We start from the raw sequence: 20823 nt of genomic DNA, 5'->3' as shown, positions 1-20823 counted from the left end.
CTGTGCCAGGGAAACTGGTGGAACAGGTCCTTAGATGGTTAGATATTTTCAGGAACTGATTTCATAATCCAACCCTTCCATCTCTTCATATCTAGAAAAGCACTAAAGCATGGTGACATCAGCTCTTTGTGACTAGCAGGAAACCTGTAAAATGAGTGCTTGATTGCATTGAACAGCCCCCATCACTGAAGTCTTATATGTTGACCTTCCCCCACTACCTTTTTGGAGCAGTCGCTCAGAGCTCTCTGAGGTGCTGTCTCCTGGGCTGCAGTCCTCTTTTTGCCCCAGATAAAACATAACTCACAACTCTCATGCTAAGTCTCTTCAGTCGTGTCCGACTCTGTGAGCCTATGGACTGTAGCCCGCCAGGCTCCTCTGTCTGGGGGATTCTCTAGGCGAGAATACTGGCGTGGGTGGCTGTGCCCGCCTCCAGGGGATCTTCCTGACCCAGGGATGGAACCCACATCTGCGTCTCCCGCATTGGCAGGCAGTTCTTTACCGATGACACCACCTGGGAAGTCCCACAACTCTCACGTTGTGTATCTGGTTTTTAGCTGACAACCCTAACTGTATGATGACATGTATGACATGAACCGTATGCCTACGGGTCAGCATTTCAGTGAATATAATTACTGCTGTTATTTTACATTTTTCCTCTTGATTTTTCCTATTAATTTAGTTATCTATGACTTTAATTCCCTAGCATGTTTCAAAGGGTATTTGAAATCTCCTAGAGATGGAGGGGCATTGGAAAGCCAGAAGCTGTTGGCACTGGTAGATACAGTCCAATTAAAGTGGGTCCTAAATAGCACGGCAGCTTCCCACGTAGCTTAACAGTAAAGAATCCGTCTGCCAATGCAGGAGACAAGAGTCCAATCCCTGGCTTGGGAAGATCCCATGGAGAAGAAAATGGCAACCGACTCCAGTATTCTCGCCTGGGAAATCCCACGGACAGAGGAGCCTTACAGACTACAGTCCACTGGGTCATAAAGAGTCAGACACGACTGAGTGACTGAGCACACAGGCAAACATCATGGCATGTCACCCATGAGTTGAAAACCTTCGAAAACAAATGTGAAATAAGCATATTAAGATTTAAGTTGCTTCCAGGTGAAATAGCACATTTTGATAAATTTAACTCTAATGTGTTTACCCTCTTTTCCCAACGGTATTGAGAACATTTTGAAACAAGCACAATAGAGGCTATACTTTTGTCCCTCTTATAAAACTCAGTCTTTTTTCTGTAGTAAATACCGCAGTACTACATGGTCTACAGTTGGTTGAGCCTGCAGATACAAGGAACCTAGGAAATAGAGGGCCGACTACCAACTGTAGTTGGATTTTCTAAATACATATTTATTGATTTTCTCGGCTGCACCTGTCTTAGCTGCATCACATGGGACCTTCGATTTTCACTGCCACGTGTGGGATCTTTGGCTGTGGCATTCAGACTCTTGGTTGTGGCATGGGGGATCTAGTTCCCTGACCTGGGATCAAGCCCAGGCCCCCTGCATGGGTAGCACTGAGTCTTAGGCCCACCAGAGAAGTCACTGTACTTGGATTTTCAACTGTGGGGAGGGTTGACCTCCCTAACCCTCTAATTGTCTCAACTGTATAATGAAGGAAACCAGACTAGATGAAGAGAGAGTGAAAAGAAGGACACAATTAATTTATGAGACCTAGCTTAGCAAGTGCAAGGGCAGCAGAGAATGAAGAATACTAGCTTATGTGGGTAGGGGTGATATAAGGACAAGAAATTAAATGGCAAACAATGTTTTAACGTCACAAAAGGAAACAGAAAATGGTTTTTAGAAACTATTATAAGCATTTACTTTCTTCTGAATCTTAAAGCATTTGATATTAAATACTGAGCACAGACTAAGGAGCCATCATGATTTAAGAGAAGGTTTTAAAGAGATAATAAATGAGTTAATGATATGAAAGTACTCTGGATTCTTTTCAACAGCAACATTAGTATAAAAGCAAGATGTTAAGTCATGTTAAATTTATAGATTGCACATATGATATATACTCTGATGGCCACTATCTGAGAACACACCTAAGATTAGAAGGGTTCAAGAAACTGGGAGGCCAAAGATTTTTGCCTATGATTGCTCATCTTCTTCCTCTCTTTCTCCCTGATAATATTAACTACTAGAAAGTTGTAAAGATGATGACTGATATAGTATACATTACATGTCTGAATACCTTCATACAGAAAGCACAAGGTAGAGTTATTACTGCCCCCCCCCACTTCCTTAAAGAAAAGGCTTGCATAAACAGGCAGACTTTGTACCTTTCTTGCTTCCCTGATAGCTTGATTTGTTTTTTTTTTAATTTTTATTTATTTATTTTTTTTAGTTTTTTATTTTTTAAATTTTATTATCTTTAATTCTTACATGCGTTCCAAAACATGAACCCCCCTCCCACCTCCCACCCCATAACATCTCTCTGGGTCATCCCCATGCACCAGCCCCAAGCATGCTGCATCCTGCGTCAGACATAGACTGGCGATTCAATTCTTACATGATAGTATACATGTTAGAATGTCATTCTCCCAAATCATCCCACCCTCTCCCTCTCCCTCTGAGTCCAAAGGTCCGTTATACACATCTGTGTCTCTTTCCCTGTCTTGCATACAGGGTCGTCATTGCCATCTTCCTAAATTCCATATATATGTGTTAGTATACTGTATTGGTGTTTTTCTTTCTGGCTTACTTCACTCTGTATAATCGGCTCCAGTTTCATCCATCTCATCAGAACTGATTCAAATGAATTCTTTTTTACGGCTGAGTAATACTCCATTGTGTATATGTACCACAGCTTTCTTATCCATTCATCTGCTGATGGACATCTAGGTTGTTTCCATGTCCTGGCTATTATAAACGGTGCTGCGATGAACATTGGGGTACATGTGTCTCTTTCAATTCTGGTTTCCTCGGTGTGTATGCCCAGCAGTGGGATTGCTGGGTCATAAGGTAGTTCTATTTGCAATTTTTTAAGGAATCTCCACACTGTTCTCCATAGTGGCTGTACTAGTTTGCATTCCCACCAACAGTGTAGGGGGGTTCCCTTTTCTCCACACCCTCTCCAGCATTTATTGCTTGCAGATTTTTGGATCGCAGCCATTCTGACTGGTGTGAAGTGGTACCTCATTGTGGTTTTGATTTGCATTTCTCTGATAATGAGTGATGTTGAGCATCTTGGTTTTTAAAGGATCTGCCTGCAATTCAGGAGACCCTAGTTCAGTCCCTGGTTCTCCGCTGGAGAAGGAATAGGCTACCCACTCTAGTATTCTTGGGCTTCCTTTGGGGCCCAGCTGGTGAAGAATCTGCCTGCAATGCGGGAGACCTGGGTGTGATCCCTCGGTTGAGAAGATCCCCTGGAGAAGGGAAAGGCTACTCACTCCAGTATTCTGGCCTGGAGAATTCCATGGACTGTATAGGGGTATGGGGTCATGTATAGGGGTATGGCACCCCACTCCAGTACTATTGCTTGGAAAATCCCATGGACGGAGGAGCCTGGTAGGCTGCAGTCCATGGGGTCGCGAAGTCAGACACGACTGAGCAACTTCACTTTCACTTTTCACTCTCATGCATTGGAGAAGGAAATGGCAACCCACTCTGGTGTTCTTGCTTGGAGAATCCCAGGAACAGAAGAGCCTGGTAGGCTGCCATCTCTGGGGTCGCACAGAGTCGGACACGACTGAAGTGACTTAGCAGCATAGGGGTATAGGTCTGTATGGGGTCACAGAGAGTCAGACGTGACTGAGCGACTTTCACTCTCACTTTCATTAAACATTTTAGTTTGAGCTACCAGCTGAAAAGTCAGGGCTGGGTAGAGTTACCATGTCCTTCAGCAATATCATCCTCCTTCACATTTTAAATTGGGGGAAATGTGTGTTTTAATTTGCAATGCAAGTCCCATTCATTTTCATCATTTTCAGTGCCCTAATAAACTCTATGGAGGAAGATGTGTGTGTGTGTGTGTGTGTGTGTGCACATACTAACTGGGATATAACCAGGGAAACAATTGGAGATCCAGCTAATGAAGAAGTGAGTGTGGCCCGGTAGGCTAGCCAGCCTACAGAGAGTCATTTTCCTGGTATGGGCACCAGTCTGTGAAGTCCAGTCTTTAATTTGGTAGGCTTGAAATTCAACTTTGCTAGAATAGCAAGGTGACTAGGTTTCTAGAGACAGACTGATAAGAATTACGTAGAGAATGCTCTAACCAGAATATCACTACTAAACTCATTAGTGAATTCCCTTTCTCTTGGTTTAAGTCTAGACCCATGACTGTCAAACAGGGAAGGAGGCTGGGAGTGGAGAGGTGGGGGATAACCCCTCCTATTGAGAATGAGCCTCAATGTCTCCAAGGAATCTGTTTAAGACCACTTAAACTTTCCCTGGGCTTCCGAGGTGGCACTAGCAGCAAAGAACCCACCGCCCAGTGCAGGAAATTCTCAGAACTGTATCTGCCATTTCTCATGTGGTCCCAACACTTACCCCTTTATCATGGAACTGAGAGTCAAACAGCAAAAGCAAGGCAGCCTCAAGATTAGCCAGTCAGGACTATATGCAGACCCCAGAGGTTAGACCAGCCCTTCTGGTTAAAGTACTGTGTTTCAACCAACCAGATTCCCCCGATTGATGGCTGTTTGGTGCTATTCTCTTTAGCCCAGTCAATTTACTGCTCCATGCACAGCCGTATACTCTCTTGATTGACTCGTGGCTTTTTATCTTGGTCAGCAGAGGCTGCCCGCTCCCGTCCCTGCACCCTTCACCCCTACCGGAACACTTTCTGTCTTTCCCCAAAAGAGTTGGTTAGCACTTTAAACCAATTTTCTCCTGCCTATTCCCCAAATATGGCCATGATTTGTCATTCATTAGCAGACGCATGTGAGAGCAGGTGGTGAGGGGAAAGTTAGTGGTCTGGGGATCCTTAGAGAGGACAAGTGGAGAAGCAGGGATCCTCACGGTAGTCTGGCCTCTGGATGAAACAGCTGTCATAAAATGAAACCATTTGCACTAAGATTAATCTCTTCTCAATGCACCTCCTGAGCTTTATTATGCTAAATAAGTATGTCTCCATTGGAGCCTTGAGTTACATTACTATTTACCCACTTTCTATTTACTCTGACTTTGGCAAAGAATCAGGCTATCAGCTCCCAAAAAAGGGAGGGTTAGGTTTAGGGAGAAAATTTCCCCCTTCCTACTGACATACCTATTCCATCTTCATACATTTATTTCCATAATGCTCTGTGATTTTGTTCCCCTGCTCTCCCGGACTCTTCCCATCACTCCCTAAGCTTCTCTTATATCCTCTGAAATCCCTACTTTATGATCACAAACTCTCCTATATGTTCCATCGCATCTCTGAATATTTCCTATATTTTTTGCCTTAACTGAAATCAGAGGACACACTTTGTCTGCAGCCGGTCAAGGATGTCTGATGACCTTCTCTGTGTCCTTGAAATTGAAAGGTAAAGTCTTCATCCCTTTGATTTCTAGAGCTACTTCTGGACCAAGATTATTCCAGGCTTTTGTGAAACTCCCCACTCCTTTGAGGCATTCAGGTCCTCTGTACCACCCTCTTCCTCTCCTCATTCCAACCCGCCATTGTTGGTTTGGCACCTGATTTACCATCTTCTTCCCTACGTCTAGTCTGGTCAGCATTCCGGGTAACTTTAGCATCCATGACAATTACTCCTCCGATGCCCTGAACTCTGAAGTGACTTCATTCTCTTCTCCTCCTTCCCTACATCCTCACTCATCCACTCACAGCCACAGCCTACAGCCATGCCCTGCCATCACCGCCAGCAGCTCAGATAAATGGCTCATCACCTGATCTCTGCACTTCCAAAGTCTTCCATCTATCAGCCCTAGTTCACCCGTTCTGCAGTGTGTCCAAGATCTCTAGGCCATTGACCCATCAGCTCTTCTCTTTGTCTCCCTGACCGTCTTTTATTCCCTAGGCCATCGTTTCATTGACACTACCCTAGGCATTGCTCTCTCTCTCCTTTGCCTGCCTGTTCCATCACTAGCCCTATTCTCTGTGCCCTGCCCAGAAAAAAGTCACTCTTGGTATCACTATGGCCCCAACTTCAACTCAATCTTCAGTGCTGTCTGTCAGATTTACAGTTTTTCTAGTAAGCTCATGTTCTTGCTCTCCAGCCTGGCCATTTCAAACTGTTCCTATCCTTTCTAAAACTTCCCACCTCTTCCACTTCTTATTCTCAGTTAATGATGTCACTTTGTGCTCAGCAGACTGGGTCCCCCGAAGATATCCATGCCCTAATCCCCAGAACTTGTGGATATGTTACATCGCATGGCAAAACTGTCCCCATTTCCTTTTATCCTTTTTCCTTTTCTTTTATTTATTCTCTTTCTTTTTTCTGTTGGGCTTCAGTGATTTCCACAATTCTGTTTTCCAGCTCACTGATACATTCCTCTGCATCATTTAATCTTCTCTTGATTCCTTCTAGTTTATGTTTCATTTCAGTTATTATTGTCTTTATTTGTTGTTCTTCTTTATATTTTAATTAAGATTATGGGCCTACAATAGAAAAAGTATCCTGAATTATCCAGATGGGCCCAATTTAGTCATGTGAGTCCTTCAAAACGGAACTTTCTCCACCTGAGGCAGAGAGATGTGGCAGATAGAGACGCAAGCAAGAGTCCAATTGTGGGAAGGATTGAACAAGTTGTGACTGGCTCTGGGACAGATGCCTCTGCTGCCATAGGCATCAGACCACCCCCTACCCCAACCCCTGCCCCATCGCTCCCAGCTGACAGCCTGCAGGGAAATAGAAACCTTGTTCGGCAACCGGAAAAGAACTCGATTCTGCTAGGGACCTGAAGGAGTTTGGAAGCCTGCCACTGCTGATAAGAGCCCAGAGAGCCACACCTTGATTTCAGCCTCATGAAACTTGGAGCAGAGAAACCAGCAGATCTGTGGAACTGTGAGTTAATACAGTTGTGTTATTTCAGACTAGTGAGTTTGTGCTAATTTGTCACAGCAACAACAGAAGACTAATATACCGCATAACTCACAGAAAAATGGAAGAATTGAAGGGGTGATTTCAACTTTCTACAAATGGCCTATAAGCATAACTGTGTTACTCCCACACGCCTCTTTTTTTCTTTCCCGCTTGTATTGGTCTAGCCGTTCTTTCTCATCCCTCAGGCCGTTCCTCCCCTCTGTGTTCTGGACGCCTCTTGACTCCTCCTGAATGTTGACTGTTTATCCTCCCCGTTGTATCCTTCTTCCCCCCCTTTACAGACTCTTTCCTATCAGCCTTCAGTCATATTTTCCTTACCTCAGAAAGAAATTCTATAACTTATAGTCAGTCTTCACTTTTTCACCAACCCAAGTTGTATTTTATAAATTTATTCTGGTAATGCTTTAGCATCCCTTATAGATCAGCCCTCCAGGAAGCCAACTCCCAGACCCGCTGCTGAACTCAGCTCTTTCTCATTTCCATTCAACCAGGATTCCCCTGCACCATAGCATAACCAACCCCTGTGGTTACAGCTAACAAAGACCTCTATGTTACCAAATCCAGTGGACTTTTACAGCTTTATTTTACCTGCTCTCTCAGGAGAATTTGATATAGATGGCCATTCTACTTTCCTCAAAATATCTTTCCATTGTTTACTTGGATACAGACCTGCATGTCTGTTTCCTTTTCCAGGTTAGGAAAGTATTCAGCTATTATGTCTTCAAATATGTTCTCAGTCCTTTTCTCTCTCTCTCCTCTCTCTGGGACTCTTATAATGCAAATGTTACCAAGTTTGATGTTATCCCATGCGTGCTCAGCTGATTCAGTCATGTCTGACTCTTTGCAACCTCATGGTCCATAGCCTGTCAGGCTCCTCTGTCCACGGGATTTTCCCAGCAAGAATCCTGGAGTGGGTTGTCATGCCCTCCTCCAGGGGATCTTCCCAACCCGGGGATGAACCTGCCTCTCCTGTGTCTCCTGCATTGGCAGGTGGATTCTTTCACCTCTGAGTCACCGGGGAAAGCCTGAGAAGTCTCTTAAAGTGTCTTCATTTCTTCTTATTCGATTTCCTTTTTCTCTTCAGCTTCAGTGATTTCCACAACTCTGTCTTCCAGCTGGCTGATACTTCCTCTGTGTCATTTAATCTACTCTTGATTCCTTCTAATTTTTCATTTCAGTTATTACATTCTTTATCTCTTGTTTTTCATTATATTTTCTCTTTGTTAAAATCTCCTAATTTCTCATTCTGCTCAATCCATTACTTTGTACTCTTTGTCAGGTAGATTGACTATCTCCATGTCACTTAATTCTTCTTTGGGGACTTTATCTTGTTCTTTCATTTGGAGCAATTGTCCTCTGTCAGCTCATTTTCCACGTTGCTGGTATGTGGAGCTGGGTCCTAGGGCCTCTAGCTATAAGGCCCCGGATGCTCCAAAGCTGATTTCAGTCTGTTGATTCCGTCTGACTGGCTAGGTCGGATCCTGGGGCCGCTGACTGAAAGGTCCAAGGTGTCCCAGAGCTGCGGGGCATGGCCAGGGCCTGGGAGTTTCTGGGCCTGGTGTCTGGATGCTGGTGTGTTGAGTGGGTCCTGACAAGGCCGACTGAAGGCATTGGTCCCAGGGCCAGTGACTGCCTGCTTCTGTGTGGGGTTGGGACCAAGAGGCCCGGGGACAGGTCACTCAGCAGTGTGTGGCTCTTGACTATACCATGACTCTCCTCGTCCTGCTCACCTCATTGTGCCTTCTTTTTTTACATCTTTAGTTGTACAAGACTTTTTCTGATCTATCTCATCAATAGTTGAGCTCTGAATATTTGTAATTTGATTATGCCCATGAGAGGAGGTGAACTCAGGGTCTTCCTACTCCATCATCTTCACCAAGGGTTCCTATGACTTTCTCACCTACACGCTGACTATTCTCAAATTCATATCTGCTGTTCTTGGCTCTTTTCCAAGTTCCAGAGTACTGTCATCAGCTGCCCACCTGACATCTCCAATCATACATCTCATATCTCAAGGTCATCATGTTTAAATAAAATTCATCCTCCTCCTTTACAAACCTGTTCCCGTCTTGGCATTCTTTGTCTTGGTAAAAGGCATTACCACCCATCCACCAAGTGCTCAAGGAAACAAAAAAAGCAGGCGTCGTCTTTGGCTCTACCCTTATATACAGTTGACTTGCAAGTTTTGTCCACTGTACTTCACAGCTGCTCTTCTTTTTGCATTCCCATCACTCCTCTCCTAAAGCAGACGACTGCCGTTTCTCACCTGGACTGCTGCAAAGCTACTCATTACTGTCCTTACTCCCGCTCCATTTTCCTCCAGTCCACAAACAGCATGAATAGTAACGTTAATAAGATGTGGCAAATAGGACATTTCATTTACTTTTCTGAATACCCAAACCATTTCCACTAATATAAAACATCTGTATAAATACATATAGTATAGTATTACTAAGTCTAAAAAAATAGCCTAAGGTGTACAAAAATATTAGAATAAATTGCTCCCTAATCAAGAACTAGATTACCAGATTTCAGAGAGTCCAAGTTCAGTGCACATGCATAATCCACAAGTGCATATATATATATGTATACTACCCAGACACTAAAACATTAATTTTGAGGAAAGAACATATGCTATAGTGCTACATTTACAAAAATATCAGAATTAGAATCATTTCTATGATGTTGTTGAAATTATCTGAAGCAATGGAAATCCAAGGGAAGCAGGCTGGACTTGAAAACATTAATAGTGTTTTATTTTTTCTTCATTTTCCAATTGCTCCAAAATATGATACTAAGTAAAGTAAGTAAAGTTGCTCAGTCGTGTCCAACTCTTTGTGACTCCATGGGCTGTAGCCTACCAGGCTCCTCTGTCCATGGGATTTACCAGGCAATAGTACTGGAGTGGATTGCCATTTCCTTCTCCAGGGAAATATGATACTATTACCTCATATTTTTAAAAATAAAGTTTAAAATACATGTTTTAAAAACCAAAGTAAGAGCATTGTTATATCAAGACAGGTATATCAATGTGGATGCAATTTATGGAATAGTGGCCACAAGCATGAACTTTGGGACCAGAAGACCCTGGTTTTACACCCCAGTGATGCCACTTAACTTGAGTACGATTTCTGGAAAATGACAATCTCTCTTTTCTTTGGCTACCTCATATGTAGAGGAGGGCACTATGAGTACCTATCTCAGATTGTTGCTTAAATTAGTAAATGAGATATTATAGATAAAACAATTAGCATAGTCCCTGGCATATAACAAGTATTCAATAAATGGTATGTAATTGCTCTTTGGATGGGCTTGGCACAGAGTAAGTATCTGAAACCCCAAATTCAGAGAGTGATTAGCCTTAATCTCTAGTTGTTCTGGGTGTTATTGTCTCTCCAACTAGACAGTAAGCTTCCTTATGTCTTGGATTTGTATTACTGCCTTCTTGGTTATAATACTGCTTGTGCTATGGTCTTTAATTTCAAAAGTAGTATGGGTGATTGAAAAATAGCCCAGAAATGCTAGTTTCCTCCTCACACCCTTCCCTTCTTTACAGTTGCCCTCGGTATCTGCAGAGCATTTGTTTCAGGACTGTGATGGGTATCAAAATCCATGGACGCTCAAATCCTTTATCCTAAATGGCAAAGATGTAGCATGCAACCTATGCGTACTCTCCCATATACTTTAAATCAGCTCTGCTGCTGCTGCTAAGTCACTTCAGTCGTGTCCGACTCTGTGTGACCCCATAGACGGCAGCCCACCAGGCTCCCCCGTCCCTGGGATTCTCCAGGCAAGAACACTGGAGGGGATTGCCATTTCCTTCTCCAATGCATGAAAGTGAAGAGTGAAAGTGAAGTCGCTCAGTCGCGCCCAACTCTTAGCGACCCCATGGACTGTAGCCCACCAGGCTCCTTCATCCGTGGGATTTTCCAGGCAAGAGTACTGGAGTGGGGTGCCATTGCCTTCTCCTTAAATCAGCTCTAGATTACTTATATTAATAGGATCTAATTCAGTGTAAATGTCCTCTAAATAATTGCTAGCACTGCAAATTAAAATTTTGCGTTTTGGAATTTCCTAGAAATTCTTTCTGAATATTTTCAATCCACAGTTGGTTGAGTTGGAGGCTACAGATACAAAGAGCTGACTGTATCTCATTGCAAGAGGTAATATGTTCTTTGGTTCTGGATATTTGAGGGTAAGGTATATTTGTTTGATTCATTAGAAATAGTGCATGTGTGTGTGTGTGAGAGAGAGAGGGTGTATTTCTTATCATTGTATTGTTCTTGTATTTTTCACTTAACAAGGACAGTTTTCTAAGTCAGAGCCTACAAAACTATTTTTTTTTTCTGTTGCCTATACAGTATCTCATAACATGGGATTACTTCACTATTAGTTTGTTCACTAAAGCTTGTTCATTCACTTATTTCACTCATTGAATAATTATATGCCAAGCACTGGATCCTGGGAAAATTATAAACAGTACTGCTATAAACATCCTTATGTAATTAAAAAAAATATTTACTTAATTATTTGGCTGGGCTGGGTCTTAGTTGTGGCATGTGGGATCTAGTTTCCAGACCAGGAAAACTCCTGCATTGGGAGCATGGAGTCAGCCCCTAGACCACCAGGGAAGGCCCCACCCTTATATAATTTTTTTAAAGAAGAAGACTTTCCCATTGCTGAGCCATATATTTAGAAGCTGCACGTGGTGATTTTTAGATAAACAATGCGGGCACAAAGTGAGAACTCAATAAATTAATTAGTTACTTGAGTCAATGATTTAGGCACATTCAGAGTAGGAGTTATTATAAGAGCAAATAAGTACTACAGATATGTATGTTTTCCTAACTTAATCAGTATGTCTTATCATACCAAAGAAATATCTGTAAAACTTGATTTATAGTATGTACTGGTTTAGAAAAAAAATTGACAGGAACACAAATGAGAACATTCAGCATTATTGTTTTTGTAAGGTGATTAAATCAAGGACTTAGTAAACTTTGACTTATTATATGAACAAGAAGTTCCAGTTGAAAAAGTCGCTATTCTTGTGAGATGGTCAAGTCAACGTTTTTCAAAACACAGAAATTAAGATGAATAAATTACTTTCTCATATGCTTTTTAAATTATTTATTTATTTATTATTGTCTTTATTTATTTATTGGGACTTCCTTGCTTTGCATGGGCTTTCTCTAGTTGCAACAAGCCAGGCCTCCTCTTTCTTGCTGTGCGTCAGCTTCTCTCTGCAGTTACTTCTCTTATTGCAGAACACCTGCTCTAGGCTCCCAGGCTTCAGTCGTTGCGTCACTCAGCCTCAGTAGTTGCGGTGTGAGGGCTCTAGGGCATGGGGTCTTAGCTGCTCTGAGGCATGTGGAATCTTCCCAGACCAGGGATCAAACCCATATCCCCTGCAGGTGGATTCTTATTCACTGTGTCACCCTGGAAGCCCTCTCATATGTTGATAATGTTGTTGTTGTCCGGTTGCTGAATCGTATCCAACTCTTTGTAACCCCATGGACTGTAGCGCACCAGGCCTCCCTGGCCCTCACCATCTCCCAGAGTTCACCCAAGTTCATGTCTATTGATCAGTGATGCCATCCAACCATCTCATCCTCTGCCGCCCTCTTCTCCTTTTCCATTCAATCTTTCCCAACAGCAGGTCTTTTCTAACGAGTTAACTCTTCACATCAGGTGGCCAAAGTATTGGAGCTTCAGCTTCAGCATTGGTCCTTCCAGTGAGTATTCAGGGCTGATTTCTCTGAGGATTGACTGGTTTTATCTCCTCGCAGTCCAAAGGACTCTCAAGAGTCTTCTCCATCACCACAATTTGAAAGCATCAATTCTTCAGTGTTCAGCCTTCTTTATGGTACAACTCTCACATCAGTATGTGACTACTGGAAGAACCATAGCTTTGACTATATGGACCTTTATTGGCAAAGCGATGTCTGTTTCTTAATACTCTGTCTAGGTCTGTCATAGCCTTCCTTCCAAGAAGAAAGTGGCTTCTAATTTCACGGCTGTAGTCACCATCTGCAGTGATTTTGGAGCCCAAGAAGAGAAAATCTGTCACTGCTTCCACGTTTTCCCTTTCTATTTGCCATGAAGTGATGGGACCAAATGCAATGATATTAGTTTTTTGAATGTTGAGTTTGAAGTCAGCTTTTTCACTCCCCTCCTTCACTGTTCATCAGGAGGCTCTTTAGTTCTTCACTTTCTGCCACTAGAGTGGTATCTGCATATTGGAGGTTGTTGATATTTCTCCCAGCAATCCTGATTATAGCTTGTGATTCATCCAGCCTGGCAGTTTGCATGATGTACTCTGCATATAAGTTAAATACACAGAGTGACAATATATATCATACAGCCTTGCATGAAATGTTCCTTTGATTTCTCTAATTTTTCTTGAAGAGATCTCTAGTCTTTCCTATTCTATTGTTTTCCTTATTTCTTTGCATTGTTCACTGAAGAAGGCCTTCTTATCTCTTCTTGCTATTCTCTGGAACTCTGCACTCAGTTTGGTATATCTTTCCTTTTCTTCCTTGCTTTTTGTTTCTCTTTTCTCAGCTATTTGTAAAGCTTCCTCAGAGAAGCACTTAGCCTTCTTGCATTTCTTTTCCTTTGGGATGGCTTTGTTCACTAGCTCATGTACAATGTTACAGACCTCTGTACATAGTTCTTCAGGCACTGTGTCTACCGAATCTCGTCCTCTGAATATATTGGTCACCTCCACTGTATACTTATAAGGGATTTGATTTAGGTCATACCTGGATGGCCTGGTCGTTTTCCCCAATTTCTTTAGTTTAAGCCTAAATTTTATGATAAGGAGCTGATGATCTGAGCCACAGTTGGCTCCAGGTCTTGTGTTTGTTGACTGTATAGAGCTTCTTCATCTTCGCCTGCAAAGAATGTAATTAATCTGATTTTGGTAATGACCATTTAGTGATGTCCATGTGTAGAGTCCTCTCTTGTGTTATCAGAAAAGGGTGTTTGCTATGATCAGTATGTTCTCAGCAAAACTCTGTTAGCCTTTGCCCTGCTTCATTTTGTACTCCAAGGACAAACTTGACTGTTACTCCAGGTATCTCTCAACACCCTGCTTCTGCATTCCAATCTCCTATGATGAAAAAGACATCTTTTTTGGCGGGGGGGGGGGGGTGGGTATTAGTTCTAGAAGGTCTTGTAGGTCTTCATAGAACTGCTCAACTTCTGCTTCTCCAGCATCAGTGATTGGGGCATAGACTTGGATTACTGTGACGTTGAATGGTTTGCCTTGGAAACGAATTGAGATCATTCTGTCATCTTTGAGATTGCACCCAAGTACTACATTTCAGACTCTTTTGTTGACTATGAGGGCTATCCCATTTCTTCTATGGGATTCTTGCCCACAGTAGTAGATATAATGGGTCATCTGAAATAAATTAGCCCATTTTGGTCCATTTTAGTTCACTGATTCCTAGAATGTTAATGTTCACTCTTGCCATTTCCTGTGTGACCATGTCCAATTTACCTTGACTTAACATTACAGATTCTTATGCAGTATTGTTCTTTATAGCATCGGATTTTACCTTCATCACCAGACACATCCACAGCTGAGCATCATTTCCACTTTGGCCCAGCCACTACATGCTTTCTGGAGCTACTAGTATTTGCCCTCCACTCTTCCCCAGTAGCACATTGGACACCTTCTGACCTGTGGGGCTCCTCTTCTGTGTCATATCTTTTTGCCTTTTTATGCTGTCCATGGGGTTCTTGTGGCAAGAATACTGGAGGGGTTTGCCATTCCCTCCTCCAGTGGACCATGTTTTGTCAGAACTTTCCACTCTGAGCCGTCCATCCTGGGTGGCCCTGCATGGCATGGCTCCTAGCTTCACCGAGTTGTGCAAACACCTTCGCCACAGCAAGGCAGTGGCCCGTGAAGCCTCCCAGGTTTGACAGTTGCGTCACTTGGTGGTTGTGGTGTGAGGGCTCTAGGGCATGCGGGCTTCAGTAGTTGGGGCATGCGGGCTTCGTTGCTCTGAGGCATGTGTAATCTTCCTGGACCAGGGCACAAACCCATATCCCTTGCATTGGCAGGTGCATTTTTATCATCTGTATCATCAGGGAAGTCCTCTCATATGTTGATAAAGAGTATAATGGAAAAACTTCATGGAACTCTGTCACAATTATATTATTACTTTTACTAGAGGATATTGACTGAGAAGGCAATGGCACCCCTCTATTACAGAGTCACAGGATTTCCATCTGCAACAAGACACATCGGATGGTAGGCCTTCTTTTGAGCTTCTTTACTTTACCCATGTACACGGACCCCAAAGCCCACAACATTAGTTTTTGAGATCTGTAGAAAATCTTATTTAAACATATTTCTATAATGACTGAACATTTGGGTCATAAAGTAGGGAATAGGTGGACTGCTACTCAAACTTTGCCTGTGGCTACATATTTCAATGGAGAAGGCAATGGCACCCCACTCCAGTCCTCTTGCCTGGAAAATCCCATGGATGGAGGAGCCTGGTAGGCTGCAGTCCATGGGGTCCCTAGGAGTTGGACACGACTGAGTGACTTCACTTTCACTTTTCACTTTCATGCATTGGAGAAGGAAATGGCAACCCACTCCAATGTTCTTGCCTGGAGAACCCCATAGACGGAGTAGCCTGGTGGGCGGCTGTCTATGGGGTCGCACAGAGTCGGACACGACTGAAGCGACTTGGCAGCAGCAGCAGCACACATTTCAATCTAGTCCTTCTGTGTTATCTGTGGACAGGACACCCAAGCCTCTGGTTACATCTGTGATTGTCTGTAAAAACTGTTGGTTTGAATTTCTATTTACTTTGCATCCTAGCAAACCAATCCATTTGCTAGTGCCTTCTGGGCAAAATGCCTGGGTTTTATAAAAAAAAACAAACTCCTATTGAAAAGGAAACATAAGCCCAAGGAAAATAAATTTCGATTGTTGGTGTTCTCTTCTGGAGTTCTTACCTTTCTGTACCTTGAAACGTACATTTTCCACAACAGTGATGTTGAACTTCTGGTTAATTTCAGGATCATTTTCATTTCAGGGACACTCCACTAGTGACAACATCATACAGTTGTCTGTTTGGGGACTGTTATGCATGGTTTGTTGGTTTGGTTTTCTGTTACCATCCTGTTTAATGATCATAAACAGATGATTGTTTACCTACACGATTTCTGCACTGGGCACTAGGACATGCCTCTGGATTATTTCTGTTGATTATATGGAATCACCCATAAGCCACTGCAAATCCTAAACATAATTACCCTGTCCTAAAGTAGAAATTAACATAAAACATAGCTGTCAATTAAATTCAATAAAGATTTGGCCAAATTCCCTCTGATTTCATCCTACTTGGAATCTGAGGCAGTGATCATTTACTCTGAAAACTGCCCAGCAGGTGTATGAATAGCAACTCCAAAAAATGCAGAGCCTTGACCATTTTAAAGAAGGCAACACCCCTTCTAAAAACATTACTGCTGAATTCATCAAAGAAACCTCACCCAATGTCTTGTGCTCCAAAAACCTGCGGAAAAGCGCAGTGTTCAGCTGAGCAAAGAAATATTCTTCCACTGTTTATTTTGGTTATCGTTTTTCATCCTTAACGAGAAGCAAATCAATTAACAGGACTTATGACACTGTAGTTAGTCACCTAAGGGAAAGTATTATTAGCCTCATTAACTTGGAGAATCCTTCCAGCTCACATCTAGAGTTAATCATCGTACGGACCCACGACTAACCCTGCCGGGCAGTCCTGTGACGTTAGGAAACCCCACCTCTTTGACCTAGGCCCGGGCAATACCCCGTGAGTAACCGCTGGTGCCCCAAGTCCACTCGCGCGGACAGGAAGCAGTTCCCGAAAAAGGCGAAATGCGGGGGTGGGGGACGTCTTCCCGGCCCCACCCTTGAAAGTTGCAGGGAGTGGCACCCCAAGAACTTTGGCAGATCGGTCTGTGTCGCCGCTCGGGGAGGTCGGCTCCAGCTTTCCCTGCCTGAGCCAATCTGCCCTGCCTGCCAAGCCCCTCCTTCCCTGCACCTTTAAGGGCTGGAAGAAGAGAGTGTCGGCTGAGGTTCCCTTCTTAAGAAGTCGCACCGGTTTTTCGAGCTCCGCTCTGAGCCCGGGGAGCCACGGCAGCGGGGAGCGGGCGCCTCCGAGTGAGTCACTGTTTGGAAATGGAGTGGGCGGGCAAGGGTGTGAGAGAATGAATGATGTCAGGAGCGCGCAGGGCGGCGGGCGGGGAGAGCGGGCCGCGGGGCCGCGGTAAACACCGAGCGCCGCGCAGCGGGCCGAGCGGGGAGACCCCGCCCTCGGCGCGCACGGAGCCTTCCTCGGCCGCCCGAGCCGGGCCGGTGCTGCAGCGCCGCCGAGAGCGGCCCGGAGAGCGGCTTGCCTGGTGGGGCCGAGGCAGGAGAGGGCTAGACCCCCGAGCAAACTTTCCAGGGGCTTCAGCCGGGGGCGGCTGCGGCAGCCAGCTCCGGCCCCTAGCGGATCCCGGCCCGGGAGCCAGTGCCTCGGGCTGGGAAGGTCTGGAGCCCCAGCTGAGAGCGGGTAAGGAGCACCCGAGGGGCCGGGGAGGAGGATGGGCTGGAAAAGCGGCGCGGCGCGGGGAAGGGAGGGTGGACTGCGAACGCGGACGTGGCTCTAATTCGGCCCCTAGTCGCGCCGCCCCAGGGCATCCTTCTTTGATTTTGCCTGGTGGAGGATGGACGTGTCTTCGTCTCTTTGCTCCGAGCGTTCAACTCATTCATTTGCAGTCATTGCGGGTAACTCGGTCCTGCCCGTGAAAGGACCCAGATTGAACCGTAGGTTGTCCAGAGCCACTCTGGAGGTCAGGGCTAAAGTTCCGGAGCCGGAGGAGGGACTGTCTTGAAGCTTTTTTGAGAGGCACTTACCGATGATTTGTGAACAGTAAGAGCCCAGGTCTGGGCTGCCCGCACTGAAACCTTTCAACATTTGGCTTTCCAGAGTTACTCCTTAGGAAAGGGAGGTCTGGTGTTTCAGCGCACATAGGTAGGAGCGCACCTGCCTACTTTGAGGTACGGATAGTTAATAGCCCGCGGCAACGCCTTAAAACAACTCTATTGTCAGGTTCTGTTTTTTTTTTTTTTTTTTAATCAATCTTTACCATTCTGTTTCGTCTTGCTTGCTCTAATAAGACCATAACATCGTTTTGACACGTATGTTAAATTTTTGAGGAGATTCGGTTGTTTAGTGTCTCTGGGTAGGCGTGGATTTTGAACTTTTCAAATCCTTGGTTTCACTCCTAGTCTCATCTATTATCGGTGGGTTCTCAGTTACATTAAACACTTGGAACCAGCAAAACGGGACTGTAACTACTTCAGAGGCTAGTAATGAGGATTAAAGCTCAGAAGACCTGTCATGATGTCTGGCGTGAAGCCGGCCTCAACAAATTTTAACTGTTTGTGTATAAATAGTGTGTTAGTGACCTAGCAGCAGCAGCAGTGTGTTCCAGCTGGCATAGGTAATCATCAATTAATTTCCACAACATTTCCTACTTACAGACCTGGTGGGTTGAGGTTTAGCGTGTGAAATCCTTTGGCAGGTTCGTCAGAGTGTGGTGATGTCTTCAGGAAGTTAAATGCTTCCTTGTGGATACCCGTAAGATTTGGTATGTGTGTGTGTTGGTCGCCCAGTTGTGGCCCACTCTTTGCGACCCCATGGACTATAACCCGCCAGGCTCCTCTGTCCATGGAATTCTCCAGGCAAGAATGCTGGAGTGGGTAGCCATTCCTTCCCTGCTCCAGGGGATCTTCCTGACCCAGGAATCGAACCCAGGTCTCCTGCATTCCAGGCGGTTTTCAGGAAGTTAAATGCTTCCTTGTGGATACCAGAAAGATTTGGGATTCCCACGCCATATTAGGGAAACTGCCATTCACTCTTTAAACAGAGTCAGAGCAGTGGCTGAAAGTGGCAAATGGAATTCAGAGTTAGATATGGAGAACTCTCTACCCTTAACTGTTTTTTTTTTTTTTGTCTTAAAAAATATATATATAATCAGTGCAAAAATGTAGTCCTTTCCTTCCTTGCTTTGCTGCTTGTCTCACTTCACCATAGTCTTCTAGTTGAAGTTTTTTTTTTTTTTAACGAGTTAATGTTTAATTTGATTTCTCTAGTTTCATTTTTAAGCAGAGCTGGTTGACTTATGAACATGGAGGGAAACAGACACCTTTGAGTTACCGCCTCTTGTCCTCGGTTTCTCTTTTCACAGAGTTTTATAAAAGCCTCTAGGAAATATTTGCAGGGAGAGAAGCATTTTGCTCAGGTGTTATATTAAAAACAATTGTTTTTACCATATCTACAACAACTTTTAGGGTCAAAGGACTCAGGGAATCCTCCACCCCCCCACCCCAACCCCCCCCACCCCCACCCCAGTGTGATGTAGAGATCTGGTCATCAGAACCCAGAAGACCTAAGGCTATCCTGGGTGGTAATTTACTGGCTGTGTTGTTACTTTGAGCAATTTATGTAAACTCTCTGGAATTCTTGTGGGACATTTAAACGAAATACAGGGAAAAAAATAGAAATAATCTTACATCTATGCAAATTGACATTGGAATACAAATGAGAACTTTTTTTTCATGCTTAATCTTTATTCATTTCAAGAAGCTTTAAAAAGTTTGCAATTTATAACAATAGAAAACTATTACAATCGGTATTTGAACATCAGATATAGGAAGCTATGCACTTACTGTTTGTTTTGTTGCTAAGCCATGTCCGGCTTTCTGTGACCCCATGGACTGTAACCTGCCAGGCTGCTCTGTCCATGAGATTTCCCAGGCAAGAATACTGGAGTGGATCGCCATTTCCTTCTCCACAAATGAGAACTTTTTAAAGAAGTGATACTTTGAAGTGAGATGTTGTTTTCTTTTTAAAAAAGGAAGAATTACTGAGAATTCTAGACAGTTTCAGACTAGAGTAGCCTACTCACTTTTATCCAGTACCCCTATGGGGGATTTGAAGCCTCCATCCTGAACTATAGTTATCAGGTATTCGTTCAGTTGGTGAATGTTTAGTGAGCAGCTACTATATTCCAGCCACTGTGCTATGTACTAGCAATGCTAAGATGATGGAGGCACTCTAACTGGCTTTCAGTCTGGTAGAAATAGCCCCTAAGTTTTGATTATGGAGAGGAAGAAAGAGAGAGGAGTAGGGAATTGGAAGGAAACCAGAAGTGACTAGGCCATGATAGGCTGCCTTCCACTGATAATTTGAGGTCTATTGCTATCTAATGTATGCTGAATTGGGGCTCATAAGCTATGAGGCTGAACAATGTAAGTATGCTTTGCTTTACCCAGTAAAAATATTATAGACGAATTTGGCCCATAAATAATTTTAAACGCATCAGAGCAGACTTGTTTAAATGAAATCTGAGGGGTAAAATCGGTTCAACCAAGATTTACTTACTGTGAGGAAAGAAAGCACTGTTTTAAATTTTAAGAGAATAATCATTGTGTGTGAGTAGTATTTCAATTTATTTTTCCTCATAAGTAGCATTTAACTAAAAAAAATAAGTAGTATGTCACTTGTAGAGGTTTAAAAGTACAAGGTAATCAAATCAGCCACCACCCAGAAAATTCTTAGTGTTATATTCTTAAATCCTTTATCACCTGTAATACGCTTACTCTGAGCCAGGCAATGTGACAGTTACTCTATATATTTAGGATCCCCTGTTATGCTCACCCCAACCCTATGAGTTAAGTGTGATTATGGAGGGAAAGGCTGATTTAGAGAAATTAACTTTCCTAAAGTTACACAGGTAGAAAATTATTCTGTATGAAATTGGTTTGT

The 20823-nt window shown here is 43.6% G+C and overlaps 1 protein-coding gene across 3 annotated transcripts in view; it reads left to right on the top strand.

The window, feature by feature from the left end:
- The first annotated feature begins 16784 nt into the window (after positions 1–16784).
- SGMS2 (sphingomyelin synthase 2) overlaps positions 16785–20823 on the top strand; it is a 93706-nt gene continuing 89667 nt past the window's right edge. Inside the window, exon 1 of one of the 3 annotated variants that reach the window (XM_069593544.1) lies at positions 16785–17168. The gene's annotated coding sequence lies outside the window, so the exon portion shown is untranslated. The other 2 variants (XM_069593545.1, XM_069593546.1) reach the window with 2 other exon arrangements.

Source organism: Ovis canadensis, chromosome 6, assembly GCF_042477335.2.
Source record: "Ovis canadensis isolate MfBH-ARS-UI-01 breed Bighorn chromosome 6, ARS-UI_OviCan_v2, whole genome shotgun sequence".
Classification (NCBI taxonomy): domain Eukaryota; kingdom Metazoa; phylum Chordata; class Mammalia; order Artiodactyla; family Bovidae; genus Ovis; species Ovis canadensis.
The sequence above is the reverse complement of the archived record's forward strand: the minus strand, read 5'-3'. Positions and strand labels throughout refer to the sequence as shown.